Genomic DNA, 17,198 nt, shown 5'->3' with positions numbered 1-17,198 from the left:
TTCCATGCTGGGACATGTTGTACCAAGAGAATGTGTTTGGCTTCCTTCACTTAGCATAACATTCTCAAGGTTTCTCCGTGTGAGAATATGTATCAGCCCTTCATTCTCATGGCTGAATAATATTCTATCATGTAGGGACATCCCATTATTCATATTCATTCACCTGACACACATTTGGGTCGCTTTCACCTTTTGGCTATTGTGAGTAGTGCCGTGAGCTCCCACACACACTTTTGTTTGCACACCTGTTTTCAGTCCTTCCACTCCCTTCCTGAGAATGGAGTTGTGTCACATAACTACGGTTAGCTGACTGAGCAACCACCGAGATGTTTTCCACAGAAGCCGTCCCATTTTCACATTCTCACGAGCCGTGTATGAAGGCTCTAATCATTTCTCAACATCTTCACTAATATGTATTATTTTCTGTAGCTGCCATTTTTTTTTTAAAGATCTTATTTATTTATAAACAGGAGCAGAGTGAGAGAGAGAGCACAGGTCAGGGGTGAGAGTCAGAGGCAGAGGGACAAGCAGACTCCCCGCTGAGTAAGGAACCCAAAGCAGGGCTCGATCCCAGGACCCTGGGATCATGACCCAAGCTGAAGGCAGACAAGCCACCCAGGCCCCCCTGCAGTGGTCATTTGTTGAAGCAATCAGTATTACAGCCATCCTAGTCAGTTTGAAGTGGTATCTCATTGTAGCAGTACCACTCCCTATCCATCAGGATGACTACTGTTTAAAAAATTAAAAACAGAAAAATCAGAAAAGAACAAGTGCTGGTGAGGATGTGGAGAAACTGGAATCCTTGTGCACAGTTGGTGGGAGTGTAAACTGGTGCACAAAGGAAAACCTTCTGTTAGGGAAGATAGTATGGTGGTTCCTCAAAAAATTAAAAATAGAATTTCTATATGACCCAAGTAATTCCACTTTTGAGTATATACCCCAAAGAATTGAAAGCAGGGACTGGAACAGATCGCACATCGCTGTTCATGGCAGAATTACTTGCAATAACCAAAAAGTGGAAGGAACCCAAATGCCCTTCGGTGGAAGAACAGATAGACAAAACGTTGTAGGTGTGTATCACGGCATATTGCTCAGCTTTGAAAAGGAAGGAAATCCTGTTAAATGCTACAACATGGATGAAGCTTGAAGACATTATGCTAAGGGAAATAAGCCATTTGCAAAAAGACAAATATTGTCTGATTCCACTGATGTGAGTAGTCGCTTTCCTGGAAACAGATAGTAGAAGGCTGGTGGCCAGGACCTGAGGAGAAGGGGGAGAAACGGTAGGCTAAAGGTTGAGAAAGGCTCCCATTTTTTTTTTCCAAAGAGGCAGAATGCAAGCAGACTCTCACATGGGATTGTAGCCTGGATGTTTCACTGTCTCCTGTGTTCCTCCAACAGCAAAAGGAGGCTCTTCCTAATATAAAGACTCCCTAACAGTTGGCAATGACATTAGGCATGGCATGTAGAAAAGAAGTCCCAAATTGAGAGCAACAGGAGGAAAGGAACCCTGGAGAAAAGAATCGAGAAGGGACTACATTTCACAAAAGTACCATTCAAAACCATTTTGCAAATGGGAGAAGCAAAAGAAGAATTCAGAATTTGTGTCAAGACAGCTGATCAAAAAAGAGGAAGACATTCTAGAGAAAAATGCCAAGGCCCAGGGCTCCAGCTGATGAGCAGAATTGTTGGCTGGTCAACCTCTGGCTTCAAGATAGAAAAGCATTTTGTTTTCTGTAGGTAGCAGATATTATTGCCTGAGCATTAGTTCTAATGAATGAGCTGGCACAGCGGGATATTTGTCCGCAGGTTTTTTATAAGTAGAAGTCATGGAAGTACCCATTGAAACCAAAAAGCAGAAAGTCCTGTTTGGAGTTCTTATATTTGGGGATTCCTTTTAATAACAATTCCCATTTATTTGTGTCTGGAAGAACACCAGGGAATAAAGTTATTTTGAAAAGAGGCTAGATGAAGTACATCTCATATCCGCCGCGCCCCGCCCCCCCCCAGAATGCGCAGTAAGTAATTGTATCCAAATGAACTCTCATGTCTAGCCGTTTGAGGGAGTCCTTAGGCTTTTCTTAAAATGATTATTCAGGAAAAAAATTTTCAGTTGGGATTATCCTTACTTTTTATAACCCCTTTTTCTTTCCTGGTATGTGGCTTTTAGCCAGTCCTCTGATTCTTAGAATGCTTCCGAAAAAGATGAATTAAGGAAAAAGGAGAGGAAATTCAAATAAGTCAACGGAGGCTGCTTGGCAATAGTGAACATAAAACATGTGGTTAGGAAGAGGTTGAAATGAACTAAAATCAAGGCAACTGCGTTTTTTCAATAGGACTTGCTATTTCTATCTTCCATTTCCATAGAGGGAGGGAAACTAAAATGGCATAATAGAAACAGCTAATATTTATCCAACGAAACATATGATGTGCGAGGGCCCGTTCTAAAGGCTTCACACGTATTAACTCACTTAATCTTCACATCAGCTCCATAAGGATGGGGCCGTGGAAGCGTCCATTGCTAAATTTTCAGGAATTTTGTGAGCCTGCCGGGAGCTTGAAATCAGTCATTGTGGGAGTATTTATTTATACCATGGAAATCGACATATGTTACAAATCGGGGCTTTTGGGGGGAGAGCCATTTGTCAAACGTTTTCTAGAATACCACTGCTGTTGTCCTTCTTCCACAGATGGGGAAACTGGGACACAGAGCAGTTAGGTGGAGTCTCCACGATCATTCAACTCGTAGTTAAAATTGGTAGCGTTAAAACTGTCTGCGAGGCAGCAGGACTCAAGAGCCCAAGCTTTTCGCCATCATACCGTCCTGCTTCTGATGTGTCTGACTTGCGCTGACTGGATTTGGAAAGCCTAGGGCTCTAATTTGGACTCTTCTACTATCCGCTGTTTAAGCTTTCCAGGTCTCCAGACATTTTATAATAGAGATGTGACCATCTTCAGAATGCTTCACGTTGATCTTTGCCCTATCACTAATGAAATCGATGATCACAGTGAAAATGTGATTCCTCCCCCGCCCCCAAACCTTCCTTCCTAATTTTGATTGTGTCTTCGCTATGAAAGTAGGATCCGTGTATATCTCTTCGGACTTCGGCAGCCTTTCAGGAGGGCTATGGTGAATTTTCTTTCTCATGCTCCCATACTGCTTGCCTCATTATTGTAGAAAGCAGAACAGCTGTGCTGACAGTGGGTATCATCATCATCGTTAATAAATATTTATTGAGCATGTCCTTTGTGCTGAGCTCTGAGGACACAGAGAGGTAGAACATAGGGTCCTAGAAGCTTGCCCAACAAGTGGCCCAGAGGGAGAGGAGAGGAACCCCAGTATGTGGGGAAGCCTTTCTGGGAGAGGGAGTAGTGCCTGAGCTCAAGTGGGCATCATAGGTGGGCAGAAGGGTTTGAAGGAAGGCACCAGGACAGTGATCGTTTCTGTGTTTGGAATAAGTGATGCAATTTGGCCTAAGAGATGTTCTGTAACAGGAGACGAGCCCAGAAAGGATGGACTGCTGTCTGAAGAGGACCTTTGAGCTTGACTCACCAGCCTGGGCTTCCTATTTTGAACAGTAAGGAATCACCTGTGGTTCCGAGCGCACCAAAGATGAGCAAAGCCGTGCTATGAATAAGATGAAATTTAGCCAGGTGTGTAGAATGAACTGAAGGAGAGAGTTGCTGGAAATGGAGATAACAGTAAAACAATAATCTGTTATGAAAGCTTCTCCAACATGGAAAATCCTCATGGAATCATTAGAATTGTAAGCAAGATACAGTTAGAAGGGCAGACTGTGGTTACAACAGTACAAACACCTACGTGATGGGAAACACTGGAAAGAACCACAACTGAATTATCACAGTGATCGGACTGGGCTGAAGAATTATGGGGAATTGTGTTTTTTTCTTCAATCAAGATTTTTGGTTATGGGGTCATAGTTTATCATCGTGAAAATGCATGGAGATAATTAAAAAATGGACATAAGAAGAAGGGGACACAAATTTTAGGTAAAATGATAAATTATGCTGTAGGCAGAACAAGATGAAGGAGAACTGTCCAAACGCGATGCCTCTGGGGCAGCTGGAGATAAGGGGCTGAAAGTTTGGAGAGTGATCGACCCTTGACACCAAGAGTTTTGTGAGCCAGAGAGGAGCTGACGAGTTAGTTCAAGGGAGCTCACAGCAGGAAACTCCCAGCAAGACCTGAAACTTGGACTTGGCCCATGAAGGTGCAGAAGAGGAGGAAGATGGGAAATCCTTAGACAGAGCCAAACGTAATTAATCCAAGGAGGAGGAGGAGTGTTAAGACCTGTTAGGACACAGAGACTAACAGAAGTTAGTTTAAAGAATCATTTCGGGGTGCCTGGGTGGCTCAGTGGGTTAAGCCGCTGCCTTTGGCTCAGGTCATGATCTCAGGGTCCTGGGATCGAGTCCCGCATCGGGCTCTCTGCTCAGCAGGGAGCCTGCTTCCCTCTCTCTCTCTCTCTCTGCCTGCCTCTCTGTCTACTTGTGATTTCTCTCTGTCAACTAAATAAATAAAATCTTTAAAAAAAAAAAAGAATCATTTCATTTACTGAGTGTTCTCCTCTGTGGTGACGCATGATATGTACATTATCTCTACTGTCTTACGATTCTCCTAACGGTGCTCTGTGTTACCTTCTCCCCACTCTACAGATGGAAAACCCAGACCGGAAACACAAGATGGCACAAATCTTTCCAGTCTGTAAGTGAAGGTAAAAGGGCTCCCAGGTCAGGGTCACGTGACTTCTCCAGACCCAAAGCTCATGGAACAGGGAAGCTTTCATGGGAGGGAGGTTATGCACGCAAAATCCCCCTGGAGGGTGGCCAGCCCACCGCTAGTGTCGCTGAGCCTTGCCACAATTTGTTACGGGTTTTCACAATTGATACTGAAAGGACTTTAGTGGTATTTCCTCACTTTCCACATTTTCTCAATACGTAGATTGTCTAAACGTACAAGTGCTGATGCTTCTGTCAGTCGGTGTTATCTAGTTGCTCCAAGCAGCTTTCCTAGTTCATTATCAGCAGTGTATCTGATGTCATACACCACGAAGCTTCTGAAGCCTGGTAACGGATCCATCCGTAAATCGAGAACCTGGAGCGGGGGAGGGGGGTGTTATTCAGAAGAGAGAGGGAATTGTGACCGTTCAGCAGAATGTTGATTACAAGTTTAATTCAAGTTACATGCATTGGTGATTCAGTCCTACAAAACAAGGTGTTTAGGTTATTAGATGCCTAAGTGACCTTCTCTTTCCCTGTTTATGTTAATAGATAGTGTCTCTGACGCAGAGTGTTATTAGATAGTTTTGCTCAGTTTTCAGAAAAGACCGTGAATACACAAATCAGCAGAGGCCAGATCCTATGCCCTTCATAATGACTAGCGACCAACAAATCCATCATGAATCTATTAAAACCGTATGCCCTGGGAGCATTACTAGCAAATTTCACAGTCTGAATTCTTACCAAGGTGGGAAATTTTATGGATTTCGCTGTTAACATAATATGCAACCTGATAGTCACGTGAAAATGTAATCACGAGCTATAGTTTTCTTGTTATTAACTCAAATTAGGATATTGTATCTATTTTACTAGATTTCAAAAAATCTAAAACTGTTGCATCTGTAGTTTTAGATATATTTATATGTTATAGTTGGCTTTAAACACTAGTTAAATTTTATATTTAATGTCTTACTACAGCTGTAGGGGGCTGTTCATGCATACTAAGCCTGGTTTGTGGTACTACGAGTATCTTTGTAAAAATGACTTACAAAGAATGATTCTATTATAAAAATATAGCTATTATTACTATACTCCGAAGTCTCTACAGAAAATGAAAATAAAGGTACTTGATAAAGCTTTATTATCACTGGCTATTTGCTGATTATGTGGAAAAAGTAAGCCTAGAACTGACTTGTCTCATTGTCATCCATCATTATTTACTTGGTATCTAGACACCTTAAAAAAAGAAAGAAAGATGGTCCAAGTATAGGAGCCTGGAGGAAATTTTTATTTGACTACATTTCAGATGATATAATCCGTAGTCTTGATCACGAGACCCATGTTTTAATAACCTGACCTGAAAGAATATTTAGGTGGGGGCAAGAGGTTCCTGAAATGTGTATCACCTTACGGGTCCAAGGGGTGTTTTTCACCTCACTGTGCATTCTGAGTCATAGTGGGGGGTGTGCCACAGTGACAAAAAGAAAGAGACTAGGAACCGTTCACTTCAGAGAGCATTGCCTAATATTAGCAGGGTGAGTGCCCTTGGAGACTTTGTTGCCCTGACTGGGTCTGCTGGCCCTAGATCCCTTCTTCACTCTTCTGCTGGACTCTCTGGGGCCAGTGGGGCTGACTCTGTGGGGCTGCATTTCCCGGGCGCCTGTATCTGCTGCAGTCAGCCCCTGGGAGGCACCAGCAGGAGACAGGACAGCTGGAGGACTGGAAGGAAGGGCAAGACAGGGTCTCTTCTCTTTCTGCCTCTGGTTGCTTCTCCGGCAACAGCTGTACCCCCGCAGTGGTTCTGAGAACCATCATGGGCTCCCATCGCTCTAGGAGACCGTGGTCTCTGGGTTCTGAGTTCTGCCTCATCCTTTAGCTCCCTCAGCTTCGAGGTGAGTGTGACTTCTTACTCTTGGTGCTCTCAGTTCCATATCTGACTTCTCAGCTCTTCCCTCGCCTGTGTAATCAATTTCCTGAATTAAATTCCTCCATTTCCCTAGCTGGACCCTGACTGGCCCAATTCACTATATACCTAAGTATTTGTGTATCGGGTCATGATGGAGAATACATTCTGTGCGGAGAGGAGTTGTTAGAGCAATTTGAAAGCCACTGTCTATGAAAATGAATCTGACAGCAAAGGGCGGACAGTGGTGGGCCCGATTCTTCACTTGGGCGTTGATGGCTGGTACTGAGCTGAAGACCGTGAACTTGGAGATTCTTTTTCTCTCTTTTTTTTTTTTTTTAAGATTTTATTTATTTATTTGACAGAGAGATCACAGTAGGAGAGAGGAAGGGAAGAGATCACAGAGAGAGAGGAAGGGAAGCAGGCCCCCTGTTGAGCAGAGAGCCCAATGTGGGACTCGATCCCAGGACCCTGAGATCATGACTTGAGCCAAAGGCAGCGGCTTAACCCACTGAGCCACCCAGGTGCCCCTCTTTTTCTCTCTCTTAAAAAGGGAAAACTTTGTGGTACAGAAGAAGGAGTACCGACGGGGGGATGAGGAGACCAAGATTCTAATCCATGTAATCATGTGTTCTAGTCCATGATGCTTCCTTTGTGCACGGAACCAGGGGCTCTGAGATTGGTATGTCTTTTTTTCTTTAAAGATTTCTTACTTATTTTTCTGCAGAGAGAGACAGAGAGCAGCGCATGACCAGCGGGAAGAGGCAGAGGAAGAGGGAGAAGCAGATGAGCCTCCCTGATGAGCAGGAAGCCCGATGCGGGACTCGATCCCCAGACCCGGGATCATGACCTGAATTGAAGGCAGATGCTTAACTGACTGAGCCACCCACGTGCCCCTGGCATGTCTTTTTAAAAGGGATTCCTATAAGAAGCTGTAGTGTTACCATTTGAAAGAAGACGTTGATACACAGCCTGTGACAGCTCAAAGACCAGTGAGACTAGCACCTGTAGGCTGTTTAAAAGAATAGTCACTTACCTAGATCATTCCATTACACTTGCATTATTTAATTATTTTCCTCAATTGATAAATATTTCTTTATTATGCTAGCACTAGAAATAATAGCTCAGCATTCGGGTCATAAAGTTCTTAGGGAATAAACATTGATATGGGCTGTGGGACTTGCAGAATATCAGGTAACAGTGGTCACGGTCATTAATGTCGGTAAATAAATCACTCTGTAAGACAAATGCCCCCATGGGAAGATGTATTTTTTAAGTAGCTGAGTAAGATATAGGTAACGTGTGAGGTGTCGATCTCTTTAAGATGCACACATATCCCCCCCATGCCCTAAGTCCTATTGAACAAACAAAAAATGTTGCATGTTTTGATGTTCTTTGACCTTATCAGCCATTCCCTTGCTTTCCTCCTTATTTAAGAAAAGTCTATGACCAAAAGTCCCCAGTCTTTAAAATAGTAAAATGCCAACAGATACCACAATGTCTCTGGTGAGATAAGCAATTGCATATTCACAATTCCAGACCAGATGTGAGCTTTTCCTCTATGCCCAGCATTCAGTGAAGTCAGGAACTGCTCAGCTGAGTTTATCTGAAGGGGAGATAAAAGATAGAATCTTCCTGCCTGGCATTAAACCTTGCCCCATGCAGAATCCAGATGCTCGCAACCCTTTTTTCAAACTTTGTGTATTTGTCGTTGTTTTTTTTTTTGTTTTTTTGTTTGTTTGTTTGTTTGTTTGTTTTGTCTTGTTTTTAATATTCATCACTTTCTGGCTGGTGACACCACTGAAGACTACAATAAACCATATTGTTGTGGAATGTGCTTTGTCCCCACCTGCAGGGACAAATTTTTTTGGTCTGCGGAGACTGATTTTTTTTTTCCCCCTCCAAAGCAGATTATTTATCTCAATTTCTTTAAAGAGTCATCTAAGGTAGTTTTCATGGTTATTTCTGTTTTTATATGTTCCTGGTTTATTTTCTACTCTTCCCTTCAATTTACATAGAACGACTTCAGGCACAGGAAAAAATGGCCGGGATTAAAACAACAGCAGATTGCGCTTTTGCGTGTTGAACTTGAAGCAAGAATCTGGTGGGTGATGTGTTGGAAGGCAAGCTGGAAGAGGGTCGCACACACATAAGGTGCAATGGATGGCAGCTGCAAAGAGAAGTCCGGTAACAGCCGAAGGTGGTCTGAAAGTAAAATGCTGCCATAAAATCTCCTACAGCAGCATGGGAAGGGGACCCACGGCATGTTCTGCCCCCGCAGCTTGTGGTTGAGGGGCTTGGAGATGACCTAAGCGTCACACTGGTACAGAAGCATATCATCATTCAGGGAAACAGAGGGCAGTGGGGACAGTGGCCTGCCAAGGAGAAGTTAAAATATTTGAACAATTGATAACAATAAAAACTTTCAGGCTCTGGATTCTTGTTCTGATCCCCAAAATGCACCTGCCCAAAGAGGCGTCGAAGCCTCAGAGATAAGTTCACGACAACATTTGTAAAACCCCTTCTTGTCTGGTCAACAATGTATAATGGAGTATTATTGAAAAAATGCTTCAGAGTGAAATTATCCTCAGAAAGCGCATCTCCAGAGACAAATGAAGCCCTCCTTTGGGCAGTTAGGAAGCATTTGAATTATCTAGAGAAATACTGAATTCTAAATGGTTTTTCTAAGGATAGACATGATTGGACGTAGAAAGTGTGCCCGCTTTATTTTGTGAAAGTTAAGGAAAGGTTAATTTCTTATCAGAAAAGTCCCCTAGATCATTAATGCTGGTGATAGCTCGATAGCAGTGCTTCTTACCCCCTGTGCTGAAGATCTCCTGGAGGATCTGACTGAAGGTATGGACTGCCTTTGCAGAAAAGCACATCTCAACATGATCATGGAATTTCAAACACGGTGTCGAGGGATTGTTGAATTCGCCAAAGATCATTTATATTCCACTGGCCCCCCCATTCCCTAATGGGTTAAGAACCCTGTATTGATGATAAATGATGGAACAAGTTTTTACATGAGCAGCACAGATCACGCCGAGTCTGGAGCTTTACCAAGCTGGGTTAAAAATTCTGACTTCATCGCTTAGTTCTCTCCAAGTCGTTTGATCACATTCCGCTTGCAGTTAAAAAGGAAAAGAATGAAGTAAGGATAGACCATGACTTATGTCTATTAATTCGTAATGCATGTATTCAGTATTACTATATCAAGTGTATCATAAAACATACACAAAATAGAAGTTATAGAAGACCGAGATGAAGATGAGAAAATAAAATACCCCGCTAATCACGATGATATCATCCTCTATCAATAGTTAATATCTCACGGAAAAATAGATGCTCAGATCAGAATTCATCATTAATGACAGTTCATAGAAATCCAAATTGCAAGTAGTCTCGCAAATTTGTGAATGTTTTTGACCTATTTCTTGTCAGATCCAATTAGACTGTCATTGTTTTCACTGGCGAAAAACTCTTAGAACTGAAAGTGGCAGATTTGATCTTGATTTTCACCTGTGAGTGCATTATTGGATTTATCTCAATCTTCGATTTCTTTGAAGGAATCTTTGAAGCCACTTGTTTTCCAAATAAGAGAGTTAATTGGTTAAAACCAGACAAGACACTTTGCGGAAGGTGTGAACTTTAGGCAGTGTCAACACCCTGAAGTCAGTGAAAGAACGAGATGGGGGCACTGTCACCCCTCCCCGGGACTCTTCAGTGAGTACTCCTCAGGTACAGCACTGGGCACGTGACCACTTTCCTGGGCACCTCGTAAAGGTGCTACTTGAATAAATATAATGAACATTTGGAAAGCTTTTCTCTTTTTGATCATTGTATATATATTTTTAAAGATTTTATTTATTTATTTGACGGCAGACATCACAAGCAGGTAGAGACACGGGCAGAGATAGAGGGGGAAGCAGGCTCCCTGCCGAGCAGAGAGCCGATGTGGGAGTCGATTCCAGGACCCCGGGATCATGACTTGAGCCGAAGGCAGTTGCTTAACCAACTGAGCCACCCACGTGCCCAAGAAATAGAATTTCTTTCTTTTTTTTTTTTTAAGATTTTATTTATTTATTTGACAGAGATTGCAAGTAGGCGGAGAGACAGGCAGAGAGAGAGGGGGAAGCAGGCTCTCCGCTGAGCAGAGACCCCGAAGCGGGGCTCGATCCCAGGACCCTGAGATCATGACCTGAGCCGAAGGCAGAGGCTTAACCCACTGAGCCACCCAGGCGCCCCCAAGAAATAGAATTTCTAATGTTCTTCCAAAATCACAGTGAACTGCCTTGCTCACTCCACTACGGAGACCCCACCTGAGGCAAATTATTTAATGCCTCTCAGTTTCTTCATCTGTAAAGTGGGGATAATGTCATGTAACTCAGTCGGATCAAGTGGACCAAGGGCATGGGTCAAGGCCTGTGCACAAACCCTGGCCTGTGATTTAAAGGAGAAATAAAAGGAGATACTATTATCATGATTACTCCTCTATCACACGGCTGTTAAGTGAACTCGTGTTGCTCCTAGCCTCATTTAAAAACCACACAAAACCTCCTCTCAGTGCTCTCTATATGACTTCGAGAGCTGTAGTTTCTCACCTCCGACCTCGCCCCCCGAAACAGAACAAACCAAACAAAAGCATATTAGCCTTTTCAGCTTGGAAAACAGTGGATTCTGAACACTTAGTAATCCTGTTCATTAGCTTGAGAATTACTAATTGGGAAGACCCCTTAGATCCTATCAGATCATTTTAATATGGGAGAGGGTTGTTTGCTTTTTGGTGTTTTTGCTTTGTTTTTAAACAACATACAATGTACTAGACGCCTGGCTAAGGGCTGAGGTTTCCAAGATGAATTGAACTTGCTCTAGGCCCTCCAAGCACTAACCATCTAGTGGAGGATACCAACCAAATAATCGCATCAAAGTGGTAAGAGCTATAATGGAGGTACACACTGGTTGCTATGGGAGCAGAGTCGGCTAAGCAGCTTCTTTTGCCTGGGGAGGGCAAGGAGGGCCACCGGAAGGAGGCTGGGCCATAGCTGAGTCTTGGAGGATAGGCCTGGGAATCTGCATTTTGGTCGGACGGAGGTATATCCAGTATGGTCCCTTAGGAACCCGCGGGTAGTCCAGGTTTCTGGCGCCGGGGTTTGAGGGGTTTGAGGAAGTCAACGAGACTGGCAGAAATCTGTCCGTGCTCAGCCTTGGATGACATGCTTTGACCGAAATTTATCACGGAATGGATTGGAAATAGACAAAGGCTCTTAAGTGAGAGGGAGATGCCATCACAGAGAACAGGGCGGGTATTTTGGAGGAACGACTGACGAAACAAAATCTCTTGAGACAGTTGGTTGGGAAAAAGGAAAAAGAAGAGCTTTTACCTCTGTAGTCAATTTACTTGCTAATTCTAAACTCGTCACTAAAGTAAATGTCGGCTAATTCACTTTTGTCCAAGAGCCTAAACAAGTTTAGGCTCCATGACTGTAGAAGAAGTATTCATTTCCTAAGTGTCTGACTTGTTCCTGTCGGAAGCCTGGCAACACTTCAGCTGGCCATTACCAGTTTGCCTGGTGGGATTACAAGCTTCCAAATGTTGCATGAGGAATTGTTCCCTATGAGGATGTTATAGCCAGATACCAATTTTCAAACCCAACATCCACTCTAAACAGAACATCAACCGCAGCCGACTTACATAACAAGTGAAAGTGGCCATACAGACATGAAAGAGCGACTTCCATCTCTTGATGCCAAACTAGAAAGAGAAAAGCAAGTTCAGAGAACACATCATGACTCATCAAAGTCCAAAAGGAAAAGCTTCACGCACACACAGCCACCCGCGCAACCTCTTGGGGTCCTTTTAGCCTGCAACCATATTGGCTTTTGTGTGGATCTTCTGCGAGACAAAAGAAACCCATCATTTTCCTCCTTAACATCAGTCGTTACATGTTGCTTTACCTAAGAGATGAAGCTTCTGCTCCATGTTCTACAGGCTTCCCCCGCACCCGTACTGAGAAATGAGCCTTTTCATTTCTCCTGAGTGTAGGCCTTACTTTCTAACATTTCCACTTTCTGCAGCGCCTGCCACCAATGAGACGATTCTTCCCGAGGGAAGACCAAAAGGGAGACGGTGGTGCTTTCTTAGACCAATACGAAGGGAAAAGGAGATGCAGTATCTGTATTTAAGCTCTGCTCCCAGAGACAGATTTTATTTTTCAGCTCCCATAGTTGAGTATAGAATGCATTGATACCAGTCCTTCCAAGCGCTGCACCAAAATGTTATATGAGCCGAGGAATATACACGGGTAGCAAAGCAAGCCTTTTCTTCTCCACTCTCCCTCTGACAAAACACCAGGAGGAATGGCCAGTCTCTTCCTCCAGTGTCTTACTAAGATGATTGTTCTCTCTTTGAAATGTGGCATGGCCGGTGAAGATGGAATCCTAAAAGGATCAAAGGTACTTACGCACAAGGAAGGATAAGTGTGAGGTTGGTGTGCCAGAGAAACAAATTGGGCCTGAAAAAAAAATTAGAACCTATTATTAGCTAATATAATAAGCATTGCCATTAGGTGAGGGCCCTCTTACTGACAACTAGATTATCTGGCTATATTATTAGTTGTGGTTTATGAGGCAGTTAGAAGTTATACTTTTACTACATTGCTAATTTCAAGGTTTCTCGATGTCTGTTTCCTGGGGAAAAGTTATCCTGGCATATCCTCAGGCAGAAAAACAAGTTCTAACAGTCAGTCCTTTAGGGCATACTCTATCCTATTTCTCTTAGATGCGTTCTCTTTTGTTATCCCGAGGTTCACTTTGGGATAGATGGGAAAGTATAACGCTGAAGTTATCAAGCAGGTCACAAAGCCTCAGAAACTACGGGATGCTGACATGGACACTCCTTGGCTCCTGAACTTGGTGGCCTTGCAGACTTCTGTTTCCCCTCGCAATGGGCCAGCCAGGTAAACAGATTTTGCCATTTCATGAGCCGATGCAGCCTTGTTTCTTGTCTTCAACTTCTCCAGTGCCCGGTTCCCAGCATCCTAGAACTGCGTTTCAGACCGGCCTGCTCCAAGAGTCAATTCTGCAACTGCAAAATGGTCTTAAAATAGGATTTTACTCTAGGGGGAAAATCCTCAACCAAATAGCCACAGTGCGCTTTGAATGACTAATTGAAGCCATTACATTACAAAATAAGGGATACATCATTCTTTTCATAACACTACCATATAGGAACAGTTTTAATTTTAAGAGTCAAGCACTTACATTAATCTGAGTCTGAAATAATAGGCCCCTGATTTAAAATCTCCTAACATTCTTTCACACTTCATAAAACTAAAAATAAAATTGTCTCAGCAAACACTGACCTATTCCGCCAGCCAAAGAACTGTATTTCAAGGAGAATTGGAACAAGAGGTCGCCCAACTGCCAAGTGCCGGCAATCTACTGTGCGGAGCCTTAATCGCTCTTAAATGCGAGGTGGGAGAGAAGAGCCAGTCTGTGGACTGTACAGGATAAGAGATTTATTCCCCTTCTTAAATCAAAAGCAGATTCCATGCTTCAGCTGTCCCCTAAGCCGCTCGCCCCGCCCCCACGGGGTTGTTTTTCCGTAATTTTGTATATATTCCCTTCGCAGATGACAGGTGAGGGAAGCTTCCAGTGCCCTATCTGGTCCACGAAGTAAACAGAGGGGTGAGGATGGGCTTATTTATTTACAAGGCGTTCAGCCTCTCAGCTGTTTTTTTCCCCTCACTGGCATTTGGAAGCTTGCCGTCCTCCAGAAAAGAGACAGATTTGGCAGGAATGTTCTTTGTGCCCGCCTCCCTTTTTACCGGGGAGGAAGGGGACAGATTTATAATTACAACCTTGAGTGGGGGTTGGGGAGAAAAAGTTTCAGCCGGCACGACGATGCCTGTTTCTTCTTTCACGGTCAAGACCGTGCCGCCAGCCGCTCTGGTGCCCCCCCGGGAGCCCTCCGCCTGTCCCCTCCCTTTCCCTCTGCAGGCTGGCTCCGGCAGGCGGAGGCACGGTTACATTCCAGCACCTTCTCCACATACCCCCAAACTACTACGCGCTATTACTACGGCCGCCCTGGCTCTCCCGGGGCCGCCTCCGCTTCCCCAGCCTCCCCGGTGCGGGCTGGGGGAGCCCGGAGCACGGCGGGGACAGCGACAACGGGCGCCCGACCCCGCCGGGGTTCGGGGGCGCTCGGCGTCCTGCGCAGTGTCCCCGCTCCAGGCACGAGCACGGCCCGAGAGCCGGCGCCTCGCAGACACACACGGATCCACGCATACAGTAGAGCTGTCTCGATGCACATTCTTGCACACCGCCCCCTCCTTCCCCCCGAGCTCCCGGAGTCGCTGCGCGGGCCGAGTGACAGGCGCGTCCCGCCAACCCGCGCCCGGCCGGGCAGGGAGGAGCGGCGCGCGGGGCCAACTGCGGCGCGTCTTCCGGCGCCCGCGGAGGCGGCGAGGGTGGGACGCGGGGCGGAGCCCGAGTTTAGGAAGAGGAGGGGATGGCTGTCATCAATGAAGTCATATTCATAATCTAGTCCTCTCTCCCTCTGTTTCTGTACTCTGGGTGACTCAGAGAGGGAAGAGATTCAGCCAGCACACTGCTCGCGAGCAAGGTAAATATAACTTACAACTCCTTTCTCCTCCCTCCCCTCCCTCCGGCCTCGGGGCTGCAGCCGCCGCACCAACACCCCTCCGGCTCCGCGCCGCCTTCGCCGGGGATTATTCATTATTATCCTAATTATTATTTATTGTGCATGCACGGAGACCAAAACAAACAGGCGGGCCAACCGCCGCCACAACAACAAAAAAGCCCGCCTCCTCCCCGCGGGCCTCAGGTGGAATGCTCTAACGACAGCTCCCGGGCGGCCGCGGAAGAAACGGGAAAGTTTCAACCGAACCTCGCTGTTCTAATAATAACAGTAATAATGACTACTTCGGGGAGGCGAGGGGCGGGGGGAATCCCCACGAACCCCAGCCTTGACCCTAGGTAGGCAGTCAGCGGTGCGCTGCCAACTCAAGGTTGCAACACACACACACACACACACACACACACACACTCGGCCAGGTTGCAATCCCCCCCCCCCACCATCCCCTTAAAGCTGGGGGAGGGGGACGGTGGAGGGGGGCAGGCTGGAGGGTCCGGGAGGAGGATGGACAGGCGACAGTTCCCCCCAGCAGTCCTCCCCGGAAGAGTTGGAAGGGGAGCGGGAGAGGAGGGCGAGGAGCCCGGGCTGGCGGCGGGGCGCCAACGAGCGCGGCTGCCGCCCGCTGCCCGGGGACTTGTTTAAAGGGCTCCCGTGGCCGAGACGCCAGCGGATCGCGGCGGGCGAAGCCGGAGCCGGCGCGCCGTAGAGGCGGTCGTCACCGCCGCGGGGCCGGTGCGTGCCGGATCGGAGGTGTCACCTCCACTTGGCGGGTTCTCTCGGGCGGGGATGGGGACGCTGACCGGTACGCAGGCCTTTAGGCAAAGGGGTTACCGGGGCGCTGCGCCCGGGGCTCTGCGGACGTCCCTGCCTCGGGTACCTGGCGGCCGCGCGGGCTCGGGTGTTGAAGTTCGGGGTGTCCGGCCCCGGGCCGCACCGCCGGGAGGGCGGGAGGAGGCCCCAGAGAAGGAGGTCGGAGGTGCCCGCCGGGCTCAGTTACCCTGCCCTCCCCCTCCCGGGGTTTGTTTTCTTTTGCTTGGCGTCGTCCCCCAGCTTGAGCCGCGGGAACCTCGGGCGTCGGTCGCCCGCGATCGTCCGGGTGCTAGGGGCTCGCTGGGGCCCGGGAGAGCCGCCGCGGCTGCGGGCCGGGAGGCCATGATCTGGATAATCTTCTCTGCCTGACTGTCACAAACAGGACCCGCGCGCACCCGGGCAGCAGTGGTGGCGTTCGCCGGAGAAGGGGAAGGGCTGCGGGGGGGCGGGGGAAGGAGGGAGGGGGTGGCGAGGGCGGGAGGCGGGGAGACCGGGTGGGAGCCTCCTCCCAACGATGACACGCACCCCTTCCTTCTCGCTCCCTGCTTTCGAGTTTGCTTTATTCCCATCCCAACCTGATTTACCCCTTCCTCTGCTCTCCCCCTCCATCCGGCCGTCTTCCCTCCTCCCGTTTGCGTTGCAAAACAGGGCCATGCCATCTGCAAAGGTGTCGCGATGCACTTCCCCAAATAACCGGTCCGGCGTGCCAGTCCCTAGGCGCCCTCCGGCTGCGGGCGCACGCCGAGCCCGGTGCTCCGGGTGCCCCGCACCAGGCCTCGCAGCCTGGGCGCAGTTGCACCGCGCGGGGCGGGGCGCAGCAGTGCGGGCTCCGGGGGACCCCCGTGCCCTGGTCCCGGCACTCGGCGGGTTTCCGGTACACGCGGGGAGATCGCCGCCTGCCAGCGTCTTCGCGCTCGCCCCTGCCTCCGCCGCCTGGATTGCATTATTATTTTTATCCGGGTTGCAGCTTGCGGCGGATCCTGGTGAGCGCGGGGCAGGCCGGACTGCCGGGGGTGGGGGGTGGGGGCGGAGGGAAGTTGGACACGGATCAGGCAGGAAAAAAGAAAAAAAAAAAAAAAGTTTGGC

General features: G+C 47.2%; 1 protein-coding gene and 2 long non-coding RNA genes across 13 annotated transcripts in view; 2 read left to right on the top strand and 1 right to left on the bottom strand.

The window, feature by feature from the left end:
• The window catches only part of LOC309845919, a 36,897-nt gene extending 28,569 nt beyond the window's left edge, over positions 1-8,328 (top strand). Inside the window, exons 7-8 of one of the 2 annotated variants that reach the window (XR_014301599.1) lie at positions 4,678-4,726; positions 7,371-8,328. This is a non-coding gene — a long non-coding RNA (uncharacterized lncRNA). Of the gene's footprint in view, positions 1-4,677; positions 5,997-7,370 lie in introns of those variants that run through there. The other variant, XR_014301600.1, reaches the window with a different exon arrangement.
• Positions 8,329-9,464: 1,136 nt separating this feature from the next.
• On the bottom strand, positions 9,465-16,758 carry LOC309845918. 7 transcript variants are annotated; one of them, XR_014301595.1, is made up of 4 exons: positions 15,285-15,792; positions 13,108-13,158; positions 12,339-12,398; positions 9,465-9,770 (listed from the first exon to the last, which is right to left on the bottom strand). It is a non-coding gene; the product is annotated as an uncharacterized lncRNA (long non-coding RNA). The 7 variants fall into 7 exon arrangements; XR_014301593.1 differs by lacking the exons at positions 9,465-9,770; positions 12,339-12,398; positions 15,285-15,792 and adding exons at positions 13,532-13,730; positions 14,008-14,145; positions 16,180-16,603 and having other exon boundaries at positions 12,408-13,158; XR_014301596.1 differs by lacking the exons at positions 9,465-9,770; positions 12,339-12,398; positions 15,285-15,792 and adding exons at positions 13,532-13,730; positions 14,008-14,145; positions 14,506-14,950 and having other exon boundaries at positions 12,408-13,158.
• Positions 15,128-17,198, top strand: part of SMARCA2 (SWI/SNF related BAF chromatin remodeling complex subunit ATPase 2) — a 179,139-nt gene continuing 177,068 nt past the window's right edge. For 2 of the 4 annotated variants that reach the window (XM_082694437.1, XM_082694426.1), the window contains exon 1: positions 15,128-15,269. The gene's annotated coding sequence lies outside the window, so the exon portion shown is untranslated. Of the gene's footprint in view, positions 15,270-15,929; positions 16,035-16,721; positions 17,096-17,198 lie in introns of those variants that run through there. The other 2 variants (XM_082694436.1, XM_082694433.1) reach the window with 2 other exon arrangements.

This window comes from Mustela nivalis (assembly GCF_964662115.1).
Source record: "Mustela nivalis genome assembly, chromosome: 13".
NCBI lineage: Eukaryota > Metazoa > Chordata > Mammalia > Carnivora > Mustelidae > Mustela > Mustela nivalis.
The sequence above is the reverse complement of the archived record's forward strand: the minus strand, read 5'-3'. Positions and strand labels throughout refer to the sequence as shown.